Source organism: Coregonus clupeaformis, chromosome 34 (genome assembly GCF_020615455.1).
Source record: "Coregonus clupeaformis isolate EN_2021a chromosome 34, ASM2061545v1, whole genome shotgun sequence".
NCBI lineage: Eukaryota > Metazoa > Chordata > Actinopteri > Salmoniformes > Salmonidae > Coregonus > Coregonus clupeaformis.
The window spans coordinates 5461349-5478637 of NC_059225.1; the positions used below are offsets into that span (position 1 = coordinate 5461349).

General features: G+C 42.5%; 1 protein-coding gene across 3 annotated transcripts in view; it reads left to right on the forward strand.

Moving 5' to 3' along the window:
- Positions 1-17289, forward strand: part of LOC121579052 (synaptotagmin-1) — a 217987-nt gene that overhangs the window by 69428 nt on the left and 131270 nt on the right. For 2 of the 3 annotated variants that reach the window (XM_045210379.1, XM_045210381.1), the window contains exon 2: positions 4942-4989. The gene's annotated coding sequence lies outside the window, so the exon portion shown is untranslated. Of the gene's footprint in view, positions 1-210; positions 230-4941; positions 4990-17289 lie in introns of those variants that run through there. The other variant, XM_041893318.2, reaches the window with a different exon arrangement.

Sequence of the window (17289 nt, forward strand, 5' to 3'; positions counted from 1 at the left end):
AAAAACAAATCGGAACAGGCTACCTCTACTAGGCTACCTCTATGAACATACAAACAACTGACTTTTGTTCATTAAGATACAATAATAGGTGGGAGGGAGAAAGAGAAGCACATTATCATTGGTTGAATACTATTCGGCAGTCTGTTGGCAGACGTGGGCATACTCACTATTCTAGTCTATGGATCTTATGGCTGGATTCGATTATCAGCTACATCCGTGGATTTAGTAGGTCAGTAGCTCATCCTTTTGATGTGTTTGTTGAAACAAAATCTAGCAACATTGTGAGAAAATGCTATAGATTTTTTGCCCATTCATTTTGAGGGAAACGTGCCTATTTTTCTACCACGTTGCTGTGTGCAGCCGCTTGATCTATGGATGTTATTTTGTTCATGGGTAGAGCGATTATTGTATATACAGAAAAATACTATACATTCATACATTGTCAGTGGCACTCTTAACATTATATATCCTTCGTTTTCGAGACAGAATAAGTATTTTCTGCAAAGGGAGCATCTTTGATTGACTTGGCAATGAGTCAATCTCTTATTGGAAGTTGGTTGATGATGTAAAGGGTACTTGAACCAAATGGAAAGTCAATCTGAGCGAATTAGTGATTTGTTTATTGGCAACAATCTGACAATTCTTCAGGTAAGTTACATAGACAATTCAAAATGATGCCCTGACCTGTTCCGATTTGTAAGAAAAAAGAAATCGCGCATGGCGCTTGTTTCCTTGGGTCGCTTTCTAAATATTGCGTAGTTTAGATACATGTTGCATTCAAATGTATCTTGTGTTTAGAAGCATTAACACAAAGGTTGAAACAGTGGTGATGGTTTCTTTTACATTTAGTGCGTTTCCTTGATCATAGCTTATGGTTGCTAATAGAGGCATGATTAGCTTATGCAATATACAGTTGAAGTCGGAAGTTTACATACACTTAGGTTGGAGTAATTAAAACTCGTTTTTCAACCACTCCACATATTTCTTGTTAACAAACTATAGTTTTGGCAAGTTGGTTAGGACATCTACTTTGTGCATGACACAAGTAATTTTTCCAACAATTGTTTACAGACAGATTATTTCACTTATAATTCACTGTATCACAATTCCAGTGGGTCAGAAGTTTACATACACCAAGTTGACTGTGCCTTTAAACAGCTTGGAAACTTCCAGAAAATGATGTCATGGCTTTAGAAGCTTCTGATAGGCTAATTTACATAATTTGAGTCAATTGGAGGTGTACCTGTGGATGTATTTCAAGGCCTTCCTTCAAACTCAGTGCTTCTTTGCTTGACATCATGGGAAAATCAAAATAAATAAGCCAAGACCTCCACAAGTCTGGTTCATCCTTGGGAGCAATTTCCAAACGCCTGAATGTACCACGTTCATCTGTACAAACAATAGTACTCAAGTATAAACACCATGGGACCACGCAGCCGTCATACCGCTCAGGAAGGAGACGCGTTCTGTCTCCTAGAGATGAACGTACTTTGGTGCGAAAAGTGCAAATTAATCCCAGAACAACAGCAAAGGACCTTGTGAAGATGCTGGAGGAAACAGGTACAAAAGTATCTATAGTCACAGTAAAACAAGTCCTATATCGACATAACCTGAAAGGCCGCTCAGCAAGGAAGAAACCACTGCTCCAAAACCCCCAAAAAAAAAAAGCCAGACTACTGGTTTGCAACTGCACATGGGGACATAAGATCGTACTTTTTGGAGAAATGTCCTCTGGTCTGATGAAACAAAAATAGAACTGTTTGGCCATAATGACCATCGTTATGTTTGGAGGAAAAAGGGGGTAACTTGCAAGCCGAAGAACACCATCCCAACCGTGAAGCACGGGGTGGCAGCATCATGCTGTGGGGGTGCTTTGCTGCAGGAGGGACTGGTGCACTTCACAAAATAGTTGGCATCATGAGGAAAGAAAATTATGTGGATATATTGAAGCAACATCTCAAGACATCAATCAGGAAGTTAAAGCTTGGTCGCAAATGGACAATGACCCCAAGCATTCTTCCAAGGTTGTGACAAAATGCCTTAAGGACAACAAAGTCAAGTTATTGGAGTGGCCATCACAAAGCCCTTACATCAATCCTATAGAAAAGTTGTGGCCAGAACTGAAAAAGCGTGTGTGAGCAAGGAGGCCTACAAACCTGACTCAGTTACACCAGCTCTGTCAGGAGGAATGGGCCAAAATTCACCCAACTTATTGTGGGAAGCTTGTGGAAGGCTACCCGAAACGTTTGACCCAAGTTAAACAATTTAAAGGCAATGCTACCAAATACTAATTGAGTGTATGTAAACTTCTGACCCACTGGGAATGTGATTAAAGAAATAAAAGCTGAAATAAATCAGTCTCTCTACTATTATTCTGACATTTCACATTCTTAAAATAAAGTGGTGATCCTAACTGACCTAAGAGGGAATTTTTTTATGTTTTTGGCTAAGGTGTATGTAAACTTCCGACTTCAACTGTACACTCTACAGCAGGGTTCCCCAACTGCCGATTTTATTTGACCCAAGTATTCCCACGCATAATAAAAATATAAACACTACCAGTCAAAAGTTTGGACACACATACTCATTCAAGGGTTTTTCTTTATTTTTACTATTTTTTACATTGTAGAATAATAGTGAAGACATCAAAACTATGAAATAACACATATGGAATCATGTAGCAACCAAAAAAGTGTTAAACAAAATATAATATATATTTGAGATTCTTCAAATAGCCACCCTTTGCCTTGATGACAGCTTTGCCCACTCTTGGCATTCTCTCAACCAGCTCCATGAGGTAGTCACCTGGAATGCATTTCAATTAACAGGTGTGCCTTCTTAAAAGTTAATTTGTGGAATTTCTTTCCATCTTAATGCGTTTGAGCCAATCAGTTGTGTTGTGACAAGGTAGAGGAGGTATACAGAAGATAGCCCTATTTGGTAAAAGACCAAGTCTATATTATGGCAAGAACAGCTCAAATAAGCAAAGAGAAACGACAGTCCATCATTACTTTAAGACATGAAGGTCAGTAAATTTGGAACATTTCAAGACCTTTGAAAGTTTCTTCAAGTGCAGTCGCAAAAACCATCAAGCGCTATGATGAAACTGGCTCTCATGAGGACCGCCAAAGGAATGGAAGTCCCAGAGTTACCTCTGCTGCAGAGGATAAGTTCATTAACCAGCCTCAGAAATTGCTGCCCAAATAAATGCGTCACATCTCAACATCAACTGTTTAAAGGGGACTGTGTGAATCAGACCTTCATGCTCGAATTGCTGCAAAGAATCCATTACTAAAGGACACCAATAAGAAGAAGAGACCTGCTTGGGCCAAGAAACACGAGCAATGGACATTAGACCGGTGGAAATTTGTCCTTTGGTCTGGAGTCCAAATGGAGATTTTTGTTTCCAACCGCTGTGTCTTTGTGAGACGCGGTGTGGGTGAATGGATGATCTCCGCATGTGTAGTTCCCACCCTTAAAGCATGGAGGAGGAGCTGTTATTCAAGGCACACTTAACCAGCATGGCTACCACAGCATTCTGCAGCGATACGCCATCCCATCTGGTTTGGGTTTAGTGGGATTATAATTTGTTTTTCAACAGGACAATGACCCAACACACCTCCAGGCTGTGTAAGGGCTATTCTACCAAGAATGAGAGTGATGGAGTGCTGCATCAGATGAACTGGCCTCCACAATCCCCCGACCTCAACCCAATTGAGATAGTTTGGGATGAGTTGGACCGCAGAGTAAAGGAAAAGCAGCCAACAAGTGCTCAGCATATGTTGGAACTCCTTTAAGACTGTTGGAAAAGCATTCCAGGTGAAGCTGGTTGAGAAAATGCCAAGGGTGTGCAAAGCTGTCATCAAGGCAAAAGGTGGCTATTTTGATTTGTTTAACACTTTTTTGGTTACTACATGATTCCAAATGTGTTATTTCATAGTTTTGATGTCTTCACTATTATTCTACAATGTAGAAAATAGTACAAATAAAGAAAAAGCCTTGAATGAGTAGGTGTGTCCAAACATTTGACTGGTACTGTATGTGATCTATACAAATGTAAGAAAGGTTTATAATTATTATGTTTGGGCTTCTTGCGGTCAATTTGCAGTCTACAAAGTATTATGTACTGGCCCCCTGACCATCCAAGAAAAAATCGTCCCGCATTCTGAATCTAGTTGATGACCCCTGCTCTACAGGGCAAAATGCTTCTCTCTGTAGGTTTGTGTGTGTCGGCATCAGCAACCTCCAACTACCAAGCTTTTCTTAATTACCAGAATCCATTTCTATTACAAAATCTCTCTGGAGTACAAACCTACTTCTTTCTCACATTTAATTTGTGTTCACTTCTATGCACAGGTCCTTATTTGGTCATTCAGATAATAATAATTTAATCTTCCCCTTTCAGATCTTATTTGGTACCCCAGTATGTTAATTAATGGATATCATATTGCCTCAGTGTAAAACTCATGCATTTGGGCTATAGCAAAACTGTTATTCAAAACATAATTAATGAAATGTTCAGATTAAGGTAACAGTTATGAGGGCTACTGGGAGTCTAGGGTCGTCTGCTGTCTGCTGTCAATATGATCCTTCTCTGGACTAGTTTCTGTTCACATTACCGTTTTACCATGCTCACCTACTTTCGTCTATACAGTATTAGACTTGAAGCAGAAGCTCCTATTCATACAAGTTGGAGGCTTCTTCCTTGAGAAAACACACTCATAGTCATGGTTGAGTTCACTGAACCATATGTTTGTTTTATGTTGCCTTGCCTACTTTCACTCTTGAACAGTATGATTCTCTCTCTCTTCTCTGTGGCTGCTGCTCTCTCCTGACCCTCATCTCTTTCTCTTGGATGGCCCTAGGCCGTTCTGTCTTTATATTGAATGTGTATGGACACGCTTGCCAGATCTAATACCACTCTGTCTGTCTCTTTTGCAGTGAACCAACCATAGAAAAAATAAGCAGTCTACACCAACTGAAGACATTGTAAGTGTCTGATTACATTTTTCCTTGAATCAACATACAACATTTCACAAATTGTGTTGTGCTTGCAGTGGTGTATGTTACTGGTAACCCCATCCCACCCAAATCTAATGAAACAACCTTCAAATCTATCCATTTCGATTTTAAGATCAACAAAAAAACCTTCAGTTCATTACATTTTCATCTCTCTTATCAAACTTAAGAGAACAGATAAATACATTTATAGGCCTACTCAATAAAGTATAATTTTTCAAATTATCTTTCTCAAAAGCGTTTATATATTGTCTCATACAATAATCTGTACTCTTAATAATAATAATAATAATAATAATAATAATAATAATCATGTAAAACAATTCTACATGGATTTAGCCTATAGCACCTGAGCAATACACACACACAGTGAGTTACTCCATGGGACATCTTATTGAAACATTGAAAAAGCAGCTGACGCACATACTGTCACACAAGTTACCGTATGAAGTTAGTGAATTGACCAGGGAACCAGAATGCCTGATGTCTTCTGGTCTCATTTGGGATGCAGACATTGTCCTGCTGCTTGCTCTAATGAGATCTCTAGGCTGGAAAATATAATATTCACTACCAAGGCTACAACATGGCCCCCAAGTCAATGGCCCTGAGGACTGTATATTAATCCAATGGAGTGGAGTCATCTGTGATCAAGAAGAACTAGGGAGGCAATAGAATAGAGCCACACTCCAGAGGAGAGTGTTCTGTAATGGAACTGTTGTGTGTGTCATATTACCAATAGATGGCAGTGAAACATGATTACATTTTCTCTACATATGTCCCCTGAACTTCTCGGGCTATAAATATCAGCGTAGGAGTCCTGATTTAGGATCAGTTTTTCCTTTTAGATTACAATGAATATGATTACATGAACAGGGGAAGCTGATCCGAGATAAGCACTCTTACTCTGAGTCGCTTGATACATACGGCCCGTCTTTACAGTAGAGTATGTTTGCTTGTTTTTGCTGGTGGCTGGTTTGGAAAGAGAGTAATTAACGCTGCCTCATTTGACATGGTGGAACACCCAGTTCTCTCCTGTGGTGAATGGAGCTCCCTGCATCTGTCCCAAATGTCACCTGTGATTGATGAACTGCGTGTGTCTCAATGCGGCTTCAAGGTTCTTCGTTGCTGTCTTCCCCCCCCACCACCACGCTGATCCCCATCGCCACATCTCCCAGCCTCATCCTATTAGTTGGCATATTAATCACCACCCATGTTTTATGATCAGGACATAATCCCACCCTGTCATAGTGGTGTGTCATTATAGTCCCTCCTTGTGTTTTCTCTTTGCCAAGTGAGTCCCTCCGCTTCTCCACAGCCTCCCCACCTTTGAGGTAGGGACAGGGGTGTACTGGCAACAATCAAACCCCCTTAATCTGTTTAGATCCAGGAGATAATCCGGCCAGTGTTTCCTGGCATTAAGTGCATATTTACACCTGACAGGTTGTTGTGGGAGATGGGCCAGATCTGACGGGAGGACAGTAGCAGGTTTATAAGCTCTTTCACCACCAAGGTCAATCCTGTCAGTGTGTCAGTGTCTCATAACACCTTCCAGAGGCTTTGGGCTTTGGGGCAGTAGCCTGGCCCTGTTCCACAACACTGATCTTGGCCTGATTCTGACTGTCTCACCCTCTATCTGGGGGAAGCCCTTTGAGGATTCTCATTACCTACCTCTACTTCCATTGATTAGTGTGGGAGACTGGGATTAAAGAGTTTAGAGAGCTTGCCCCCACATAGATGATGCTAAATGTTGGATGAGAATATTATCACAATCACGAATTTGCAACAAAGCAATGAAGTATTGTGTTTGAGCCAGGTGACGAGTCGAACCAGGGAACACTTTATATGATTTTATGTTTTCCTCTGATACTTGGTAATAACTTTACAGTTTATCGGCTCACTGAGTCATCAATCTGCTGGTGGATGTCATCTTGCTCTCAGAGACTGACAACCATCTCATTCACTCAGTGCTCAGTCAGTCAGATCTCCCAGGGAGAGTGAAGTGAGTGGGATGGAGATAAGTGCTGCAAGATGGAGCCCCTTCATTTAATGCAACATAGATTGACATGCAACAGAAAACATTCACGGTCACAGATTGATACAAACAACTTTTAATTCACTCTTGAGCATCATAGTACTGTTTTGGTGTGAATATAGCACTGTGATTAGAAACAATTATAAACTGGGTGGTTCGAGCTGTGAATGCTGATTGGTTGACAGCCGTGGTACATCAGAGCATATACCACGGGTATGACAAAATATACATTTTTACTGCTCTAATTACCTTGGTAACCAGTTTATAATAGCAATAAGGATCCTCAGGGGTTTGTGATATATGGCCAATATACCACAACTAAGAGCTGTATCCAGGCACTCCACGTTGCATCGTGATTAAGAACAGCCCTTAGCCGTGGTATATTGGCCATATACCACACCTCCTCAGGCCTTATTGCTTAATTATAAAGTAGACAGAAAAACGTTGGTTCACAGAGTTTAATAATTGACATGAGGAGCTGTGAGGATGAGGTGTAAGGAGGTTTTATGGGGATGTTTTACAGGGTGTATCCCTCACCCTCTGTGTCTATAACTCCCTTGCCCTCTGTGTCTAGAACCAGACTGACTACTCCCCACTCCAGAGTGCATTAAGGCCTCTCAGAGTGGGCTTTCAGACCAGACCCCTTTTAGACATGGTTCTCTCTCCCTCTATGGCCAGGGTATTACAGCAACCAAAATGAGCTCCTATTTCTCTGCAGACAAGGTTAGAATTCACCCGTGTCCCCTTGTCTAACGGGACAGGCTATTCTCCATGTTCCTCTTTTAATCTGGGGCATTATACTATTTAATTTCCTCCATAATTCGTTTAATCAGCCGCCTGGTCCCGCTCCTCAGATAGGGCTGGGGTGACACCAAACGCAATTCACATCTTCTTTGTCCTCGGTTTCTGCAACCATGCAAAACTCTGAGATTGTTCTTTAATAACAGAGTGTGGATGTATCCAGGTTACCATTGTGGGGCCGTAAATGAATACCTTATTTTGTCCCTTTGAGGAAATTACAGGGAAATGAAGGGCTTGATTTGAAATGAGGCCTTACTGTTTCACTGAGAATAGGGCCATACGGCTTTTAATCAAACAGAGTAGAACATTAGCAGTTCAATTGATAATCAGTTTAACTTTGGCAATTACAATTCTTCAGTCATTCTTTATCTTGGTGTAGGTTGCAAAGTCAAGTTCTCTCCTCAACCTTCATCCCAAGGAGCATTACGTTGCCTCAGCAAAATGGATGACTGAACGAGGTGCAAATGCAATGCATCGTGAACGACGACACTTGTCAGCATTAAGCAGTGTCTAAATGATGCAAGGTCACACAACGAGGTGGACACACTGAGGTCAGTGACTGACGAGTGAGAAAGGCATGTATAGCGTTAGCTCTGGTGGACCTTAGCCTACTCTGTCCGGGAGTTAGACCCAGAGCGCTGCTACACTGCTTAATGAGAACAGACCAATTACATCTAATCGCTACTAAAGCCTGCATCTCCACTGGCCTCCACTGGCCTGGTTGGGGTGCACACAGGATTGTGGAATTATACGAGGTCTAATAGCGTAAACCTTTTATTTCATAGTAGTAATGAATGATTAGCCCATTTAGCTTTTCTCGTTGCCCTCTTTCTTGCTTCATCCTAAGTATTCCTCCATTTATTTAGTATTTATATCCACGTTTGCAGCAACATGCTGAATGTACTGGGTTTTACAGATGCGTGTGCACTACACTGCAAGGTTGGGCTGTGATGCTGTTGGCTGTGTCCTCTTCTTCTGGTTGGCACACGGTGCTCAGTAACCAGTGAGCTGATGGGCATGTTCCTGTCAGCTCAGCCTCATGAGCCTTATCCAGGCAGAAGTTAAACCACCCTCTGGTGAGGCTCAGGACAACGCTGATGGGGAAGAAGCAACATCACTGTGTTCAAAATAGCTGTGGGGTTGTCATTTTCCAGAATGCTCCACTTCCCATTGTGTTCGCTGTGTTCTCTGTGAGCCAACGCGTCTCGGACACATGCATCTGGAAGAGATATGACAAATGCAGAGACGAAGCCTGCGAATGACCCGTGAGAAAAGTGTGTTCCTTGAGAATGTCGTCTAAACTGTCCAGGACATGTTTTTGACTCATTAGCCTTGTTACAGAGGAGGACAGTATATCCTTTACCAACCGAGGTCAGGTGACCACTGCCTTGTAGGTTGTACAAAGACCAATGGAACCAGGTCAGATTCAGAGGCTGTGTTGTTTTGAGGAACCCCCTGAACCATCCAAAGTTGTCTCAGTGTCTGAAGCTGAACTTCTCACAGGATAACCCAACACATCTCCAAGATGGATTCCTTTTCATGTTTCTGGGCAGGCTTCATGTGTCTGGTCTGGCCATCCATCAGTGGTGTCCCACTCCCAACCAAACCGTTTTTTAAGCCAGGGGCATTTCTTGATCTGCAGGCTTCTCTTTCCTCAGCGGGAGAGACTCACTTCAAAGGTGTGGCCAGTAAAATCAGGGCATCTTCGTGCTCAACCGCAGGTCTTCTGCTGAATATTTTACAGTCAGTGGGCTTCTCCAAACTTTCTGCCCTGGATGTCAGCTATTGGAATTGTGTTATGATTCACCTGCTGATATTTGCAGACTGCAGATATTACTGTCACAGCATGTCTTCTCTTGCATGTCTTGCTTATAACTCTCTCATGTCAACTCGTATTGGTAGACGAAAGAGCCAGCAAAAGAGACATAGAGAGGGAGAGAGAGAGGCAGAGGCAGAGAGAAATAATGAGAGCTAGAGAGAGAGAGAGAGCAGTCCCTCGCATTAAGCAAATCATTTCATGCACGGTGGCAGCATTATGAAGAAGAAAAAAACAGCACTGAGGATCGTATTAGTTGGATCAAAGTGAGAACTATGTGAAATATCTGGGGCAGGTTTCTTAAACGGTTCTGACATCAGCCAGCGGTGATTCATCCGGATGCCTCGATGTGCCCAAAGCAGCTCTGTACGTCTGCTAACACTAGGTAACATTTGGTTTGTTGAAAATGTTATAGATCACATTAGGAGGGAGGTTGAAATAGCTCTATTTATGGGATGGGGAAATATATCTGTGTGTGTGTGTGTGTGTGTGTGTGTGTGTGTGTGTGTGTGTGTGTGTGTGTGTGTGTGTGTGTGTGTGTGTGTGTGTGTGTGTGTGTGTGTGTGTGTGTAGTTGAGTGTGTGTAATTTTGTGTGTGTAATTTTGTGTGTGTAGTTGAGTGTGTGTTTGTAGTTGTGTGTGTGTGTCTTTGAGGCAGGGAGATATTCAGCCTTATTCCCTCTTTCCACACTTTTCAGGGAGTGTTGTGGTGTTTTCTCCCCAGGATTAAGCCCACTGACTACAAGTGGGTCCACATTCATTACCGAGGGAACAAACAGACACTGTCAGACACACAATGTCTGTCTGGGACTTCCTTCTCATCTCTTTCTTATCCCTATCTTCCTGTGTGGAATGATGGCTTCCTCCTCCATTCATTCTCTCCCTCCTCTCCAGGAAATCAATAGCGATGATAACAAGCTGAAGAGAGGTCCTCAGTCAAAACAGACCATTGAGCCTAAATGTCACCGTTTGGAGTCCAAGATGGATTTATTCTGACAAAATACTGGTTGCTATCTTTGAGCTGCCTCCTTTCCTTGTTGCCTCCCTCCTTTCTTTCATTCTCGTCATGATTCAGGAGAGTGTTATTTTACTTTTCTATACTTTCAAAGGCTTTGACTTCCTCAATCTCGGCCTGCAGGGGGCTTTAAACGGGCACCCCTAATGGACGGCCTGATTTAAGCCCCCACAACGCTACTACTCCTAAAGACACGCGCTGATGGCTTGGTTAATTATGCTGAATTGTGTGTTCAGTAAACTTAATCTGGCTGGGAAATATTTAAACAGACTAGGGAGACAAACTCAATCACAGTGATGATGCCTCTCCACTTCAGACTTTGCAATCAGCAAAGAGCTCAGGGGCCAACTCTTGGATGGATCAGCATGGCTAATCAGAACTTATTTTAGGTGATGGTGAAACAATGATTTTAACCTCTGACACATCTATGGGATTTCAACGGTGTGACGGTGTGTTGCCACTTTCATATGCATCTCACTGCACACAATAAGTGAGGCAGTAAAAAAGATACAGTACCAGTCAAAAGTTTGAACACACCTCCTCATTCCAGGGTTTTTCTTTATTTTTACTATTTTCTACATGGTAGAATAATAGTGAAGATATTAAAACTATGAAATAAGACATATGGAATCATGTAGTAACCAAAAAAGTGTTAAACAAATCAAAATATATTTGAGATTTGAGATTCTTCAAAGTAGCCACCCTTTCCATTGATGACAGCTTTACACACTCTTGGCATTCTCTCAACCAGCTTCATGAGATAGTCACCTGGAATGCATTTAAATTAACAGGTGTGCCTTGTTAAAAATAAATGTGTGGAATTTATTTCCTTCTAAATGCATTTGAGCCAATCAGTTGTGTTGTGAGAAGTTAGGGGTGGTGTACAGAAGATAGCCCTATTTGGTAAAAAACCAAGCCCATATTATGGCAAGAACAGCTCAAATAAGCAAAGAGAAATGACAGTCCATCATTACTTTAAGACATGAAGGTCAGTCAATCCGGAAAATGTCAAGAACTTCGAAAGTTTCTTCAAGTGCAGTCGCAAAAACCATCAAGCGCTATGATGAAACTGGCTTTCATGAGGACCACCACAGGAAAGGAAGACCCAGAATTACCTCTGCTGCAGAGGGTAAGTTCATTACAGTTAACTGCACCTCAGAAATTGCAGCCCAAATAAATGCTTCACAGAGTTCAAGTAACAGACACATCTCAACATCAACTGTTCAGAGGAGACTATGTGAATCAGGCCTTCATGGTCGAATTGCTGCAAAGAAACCACTACTAAAGGACACCAATAATTTTTGGTTCCAACCGCTGTGTCTTTGTCTCCTGAGTGGCGCAGTGGTCTAAGGCACTGCATCGCAGTGCTAGCTGTGCCACTAGAGATCCTGGTTCGAATCCAGGCTCTGTCGCAGCCGGCCGCGACCGGGAGACTCATGGGCAGCGCACAATTGGCCTAGTGTTGTCCAGGGTAGGGGAGGGAATGGCCGGCAGGGATGTAGCTCAGTTGATAGAGCATGGCGTTTGCAACGCCAGGGTTGTGGGTTCGATTCCCACGGGGGACCAGTATGAAAAAAAATATCTATATATATGTATTCACTAACTGTAAGTCGCTCTGGATAAGAGCGTCTGCTAAATGACGTAAATGTAAAATGTTTGTGAGACGCAGAGTAGGTGAGAGGATGATCTCTGCATGTGTGGTTTCCACCGTGAAGCATGGAGATGGTGTGGGGGTGCTTTGTTGGTGACACTGTCAGTGATTTATTTAGTATTCAAGGAATGCTTAACCAGCATGGCTACCACATCATTCTGCAGCGATACGCCTCCCATCTGGTTTGGGCTTAGTGGGACTATCATTTGTTTTTCAACAGGACAATAACCCAAAACACACCTCCAGGCTGTGTAAGGGCTATTTGACCAAGGAGAGTGATGGAGTGCTGCATCAGATGACCTGGCCTCCACAATCACCCAACCTCAACCCAATTGAGATGGTTTGGCATGAGTTGGACCGCAGAGTGAAGGAAAAGCAGCCAACATATGTGGGAACTCCTTCAAGACTGTTGGAAAAGCATTCGTCATGAAGCTGGTTGAGAGAATGCCAAGAGTGTGCAAAGCTTTCATCAAGGCAAAGGGTGGCTACTTTGAAGAATCTCAAATATAAAATATATTTTGATTTGTTTAACACTTTTCTGGTTATTACATGATTCCATATGTTTTGTTTCATAGTTTTGATGTCTTCACTATTATTCTACAATGTAGAAATAGTAAAAATAAAGAAAAACCCTTGAATGAGTAGGTGTTCTAAAACTTTTGACTGGTACTGTATTTTATTAAGGAAATATATACTGTATATATTATATACAGTGAGGGAAAAAAGTATTTGATCCCCTGCTGATTTTGTACGTTTGCCCACTGACAAAGAAATGATCAGTCTATCATTTTAATGGTAGGTTTATTTGAACAGTGAGAGACAGAATAACAACAAAAAAATCCAGAAAAGCACATGTCAAAAATGTTATAAATTGATTTGCATTTTAATGAGGGAAATAAGTATTTGACCCCCTCTCAATCAGAAAGATTTCTGGCTCCCAGGTGTCTTTTATACAGGTAACGAGCTGAGATTAGGAGCACACTCTTAAAGGGAGTACTCCTAATCTCAGCTTGTTACCTGTATAAAAGACTCCTGTCCACAGAAGCAATCAATCAGATTCCAAACTCTCCACCATGGCCAAGACCAAAGAGCTCTCCAAGGATGTCAGGGACAAGATTGTAGACCTACACAAGGCTGGAATGGGCTACAAGACCATCGCCAAGCAGCTTGGTGAGAAGGTGACAACAGTTGGTGTGATTATTCGCAAATGGAAGAAACACAAAAGAACTGTCAATCTCCCTCGGCCTGGGGCTCTATGCAAGATCTCACCTCGTGGAGATGCAATGATCATGAGAACGGTGAGGAATCAGCCCAGAACTACACGGGAGGATCTTGTCAATGAGCTCAAGGCAGCTGGGACCATAGTCACCAAGAAAACAATTGGTAACACACTACGCCATGAAGGACTGAAATCCTGCAGTGCCCGCAAGGTCCCCCTGCTCAAGAAAGCACATATACAGGCCCGTCTGAAGTTTGCCAATGAACATCTGAATGATTTTCACAGGAGAACTGGGTGAAAGTGTTGTGGTCAGATGAGACCAAAATGGAGCTCTTTGGCATCAACTCAACTCGCCGTGTTTGGAGGAGGAGGAATGCTGCCTATGACCCCAAGAACACCATCCCCACCGTCAAACATGGAGGTGGAAACATTATGCTTTGGGGGTGTTTTTCTGCTAAGGGGACAGGACAACTTCACCGCATCAAAGGGACGATGGACGGGGCCATGTTCCGTCAAATCCTGGGTGAGAACCTCCTTCCCTCAGCCAGGGTATTGAAAATGAGTCGTGGATGGGTATTCCAGCATGACAATGACCCAAAACACACGGCCAAGGCAACAAAGGAGTGGCTCAAGAAGAAGCACATTAAGGTCCTGGAGTGGCCTAGCCAGTCTCCAGACCTTAATCCCATAGAAAATCTGTGGAGGGAGCTGAATGTTCGAATTGCCAAACGTCAGCCTCAAAACCTTAATGACTTGGAGAAGATCTGCAATGAGGAGTGGGACAAAATCCCTCCTGAGATGTGTGCAAACCTGGTGGCCAGCTACAAGAAAAGTCTGACCTCTGTGATTGCCAACAAGGGTTTTGCCACCAAGTACTAAATCATGTTTTGCAGAGGGGTCAAATACTTATTTCCCTCATTAAAATGCAAATCAATTTATAACATTTTTGACATGCGTTTTTCTAGATTTTTTTGTTGTTATTCTGTCTCTCACTGTTCAAATAAACCTACCATTAAAATTATAGACTGATCATGTCTTTGTCAGTGGGCAAACATACAAAATCAGCAGGGGATCAAATACTTTTTTCCCTCACTGTATGTAGTATATATCTTTTTTTCACTGCAACCGCCAACCATAGGATGACTCAGTAGCCTGCTCTCATTGAGTGTAGACATCCTGCTGCTTCCTGCTACCGCTTTGCTAATCATCAGATGGGGGAGGAGAGGAGGTATGGGGCCCATGTGGGTAACTGGGTGCCCTGCCTTGATTGGTAACTGATTAATAGAAAAACAGCTTCAATGTGCCTTGGCATAGATTCTATAAGTGGAACTAAACCATGCCAGGAAAATGCACCCCACACCATAACATATACTTTTTATCACTTGTTTACTCAAATGCACGCCAAATATAGGCTAAAGCTTGCTGCATTGTGGCCATAGACATAATCCATAGAAGGGTTTTGTAACCTCTTACTGTGGCAATTTGATTGTTAAACTCATGGGTACACTAGCAATGGATGCCAGTCCTGACTTGAATGGGAACTGCCATCTATAGATTATCTATGGTTGGTTGCGGCCTATGATTTCTTGATCCGGCCCTGTCCCCAGGCTATTGCGCACAGCTCATATATTCCTGGGACATCAAAGTTGGCCTCAGTGAGAGTGACCATAGAATTATATGGCAGTAATCTTATAGAGTAAAGTATTCGTCATCATTTAATTTTAGCGAATCACAAAACTGCAAGGCGTGGCTCCGTAAACAGAGGTGCACAATACATATACAGGGGAGGGTTAAGGGGAAGGTGTTGTGGGAGATGATTGGTTGGTAGATTAAGCCTATTAAGCCAATGCCTATGTGCCTGGAGTTTCTCCCGGTCTTTCTGTATTGGCTAACGAAGGCAGAGTTTGCCACGTTGGTCCAGCAGACGCTTCGCGCATTTGGGCGGAGGTGTCTGGAAATGAGATTAGTGGGACATGAACATTATGGTGGCAGGTAGCCTAGTGGTTAAGAGCGTTGGGCCAGTAACTGAAAGGTTGCTGGTTCGAATCTCCGAGCCGACTAGGTGAAAAATCTGTAGATGTGCCCTTGAGCAAGGCACTTAACTCTAATTGCGCCTGTAAGTCGCTCTGGATAAGGGCATCTGCTAAATGACTGAAATGTAAGAAATGTGATTTGAATGTCCTTTCTGTAAAGGCACCTCAATAGTCTAAAATTCTTTCCACCTTTCATTTATCTCCTGAAGAAGAGCTGAGGATGCACCGTGCCAATATATCCTTCAAACACCGGCTTCGAGGGTATTATCACTTTTATACAACGGGTTATCAACATATTCAAATAATGATTCACATATTTTCATAAAAAAAGTTATTTTGATTAATTTATTCATACTATTTCATCCTACCCCAAGATATAGTCCCGACACAAATCTAGGGTTGCTACCCAAGCCAAGGTCGTTCGTTCTATCAGTTTGGTTGCCAGAGACACGACCCAGTGGTTCAGTCTTTTTTTTCAGTATCTATGGACGCGACCCATTGCCATACTGGCTGGCAACGTTCTTATCCCTTGCTTGCTAGCTAGCCAACTACGGCTAACTTACAGTCACATCAACCAGTGCAGCCAGAATAACAACAAAGTAGCTTAATTTGCATTTGTTTAAGCTGTTTTCTAGTGACATTTATTTGGATACGTACATAATACTGAGCTAATGAGGCGCGATTTCACCTGGCATAGAAAATGTGCAATCTCATCAGGACACTGTTGTTGAGAGGAGCTAGCCAACAACACAGCTAACACAATCACTTCAAACTGAAGCTGGAAAGACTTCAAGCCAGCTGCACTTCATATCGTTTTACCTGTTTTCTATTGATATTTCTGTGTATATATCCATAAAAGTATGCTGATTCATAATTTCGACTGGCTGAGAAAAGCTGCCTGCCTGTCTGTCTCATCCCGACTCCCGACACGTTCATTACTATGCGACAGCTGGAGATCGAATTTGAATGAAACAATGTTGCAAATGTAAGAGAGACAGACAGCAAGGTTTATACAAATCTCCGCTGTTGAAAACAAATGTTAGTCTAAAAGAAATGTGAGATAATGTCTTGATGCTTTTTATAGTGGAGATCAAGTTTATAAATTGCCTGGCTGGGCTGATGAGACAGTGGATTGCGCATTCAGATGGAACAGAGTAAATAGGCATTTTAACATCTTAGATTTTGCCAGTGGTAACTTGTGGAATAGACACCAATCAGCATTCAGGATTAGACCCACCCATTGTATAACTTCCGATAACTACCATCCATACATGAATGGCAAAGGCCAATGAAAACCAGCACCACACCATCACACAATGTCCCAACTCCAATGTAGTCTTCTTCACAGAGGAATAGGAGGAGTGGGTCTGCTGAGTTGAATGACTAGGTCCCTACAGACTCTACAGACTGGGGGCTGCATCACTGCGCTGCTCTGCTCTAGCTCCTGCTTCACAGAGGAAGAGGAAGAGAGATTTCTCAGCCCACGGACAGCAGAGCAGACCGATGCCAAAACACCCAGATGCTTATTTAATTCCACGCTGGCTCACAGTCGGCTGTATATTGAACATGGGAGCATAATTCTGGGTGTCTGTTTGTTGTGTTTAAACACTGGCGAGCCATCTGCCGGCGTCGCTTCATCAGCCGTCCCCCCGACTTCTGGGCGGATCTCCGCCACTCCCCACTGCAGAGGTGTGTGGAGCAGG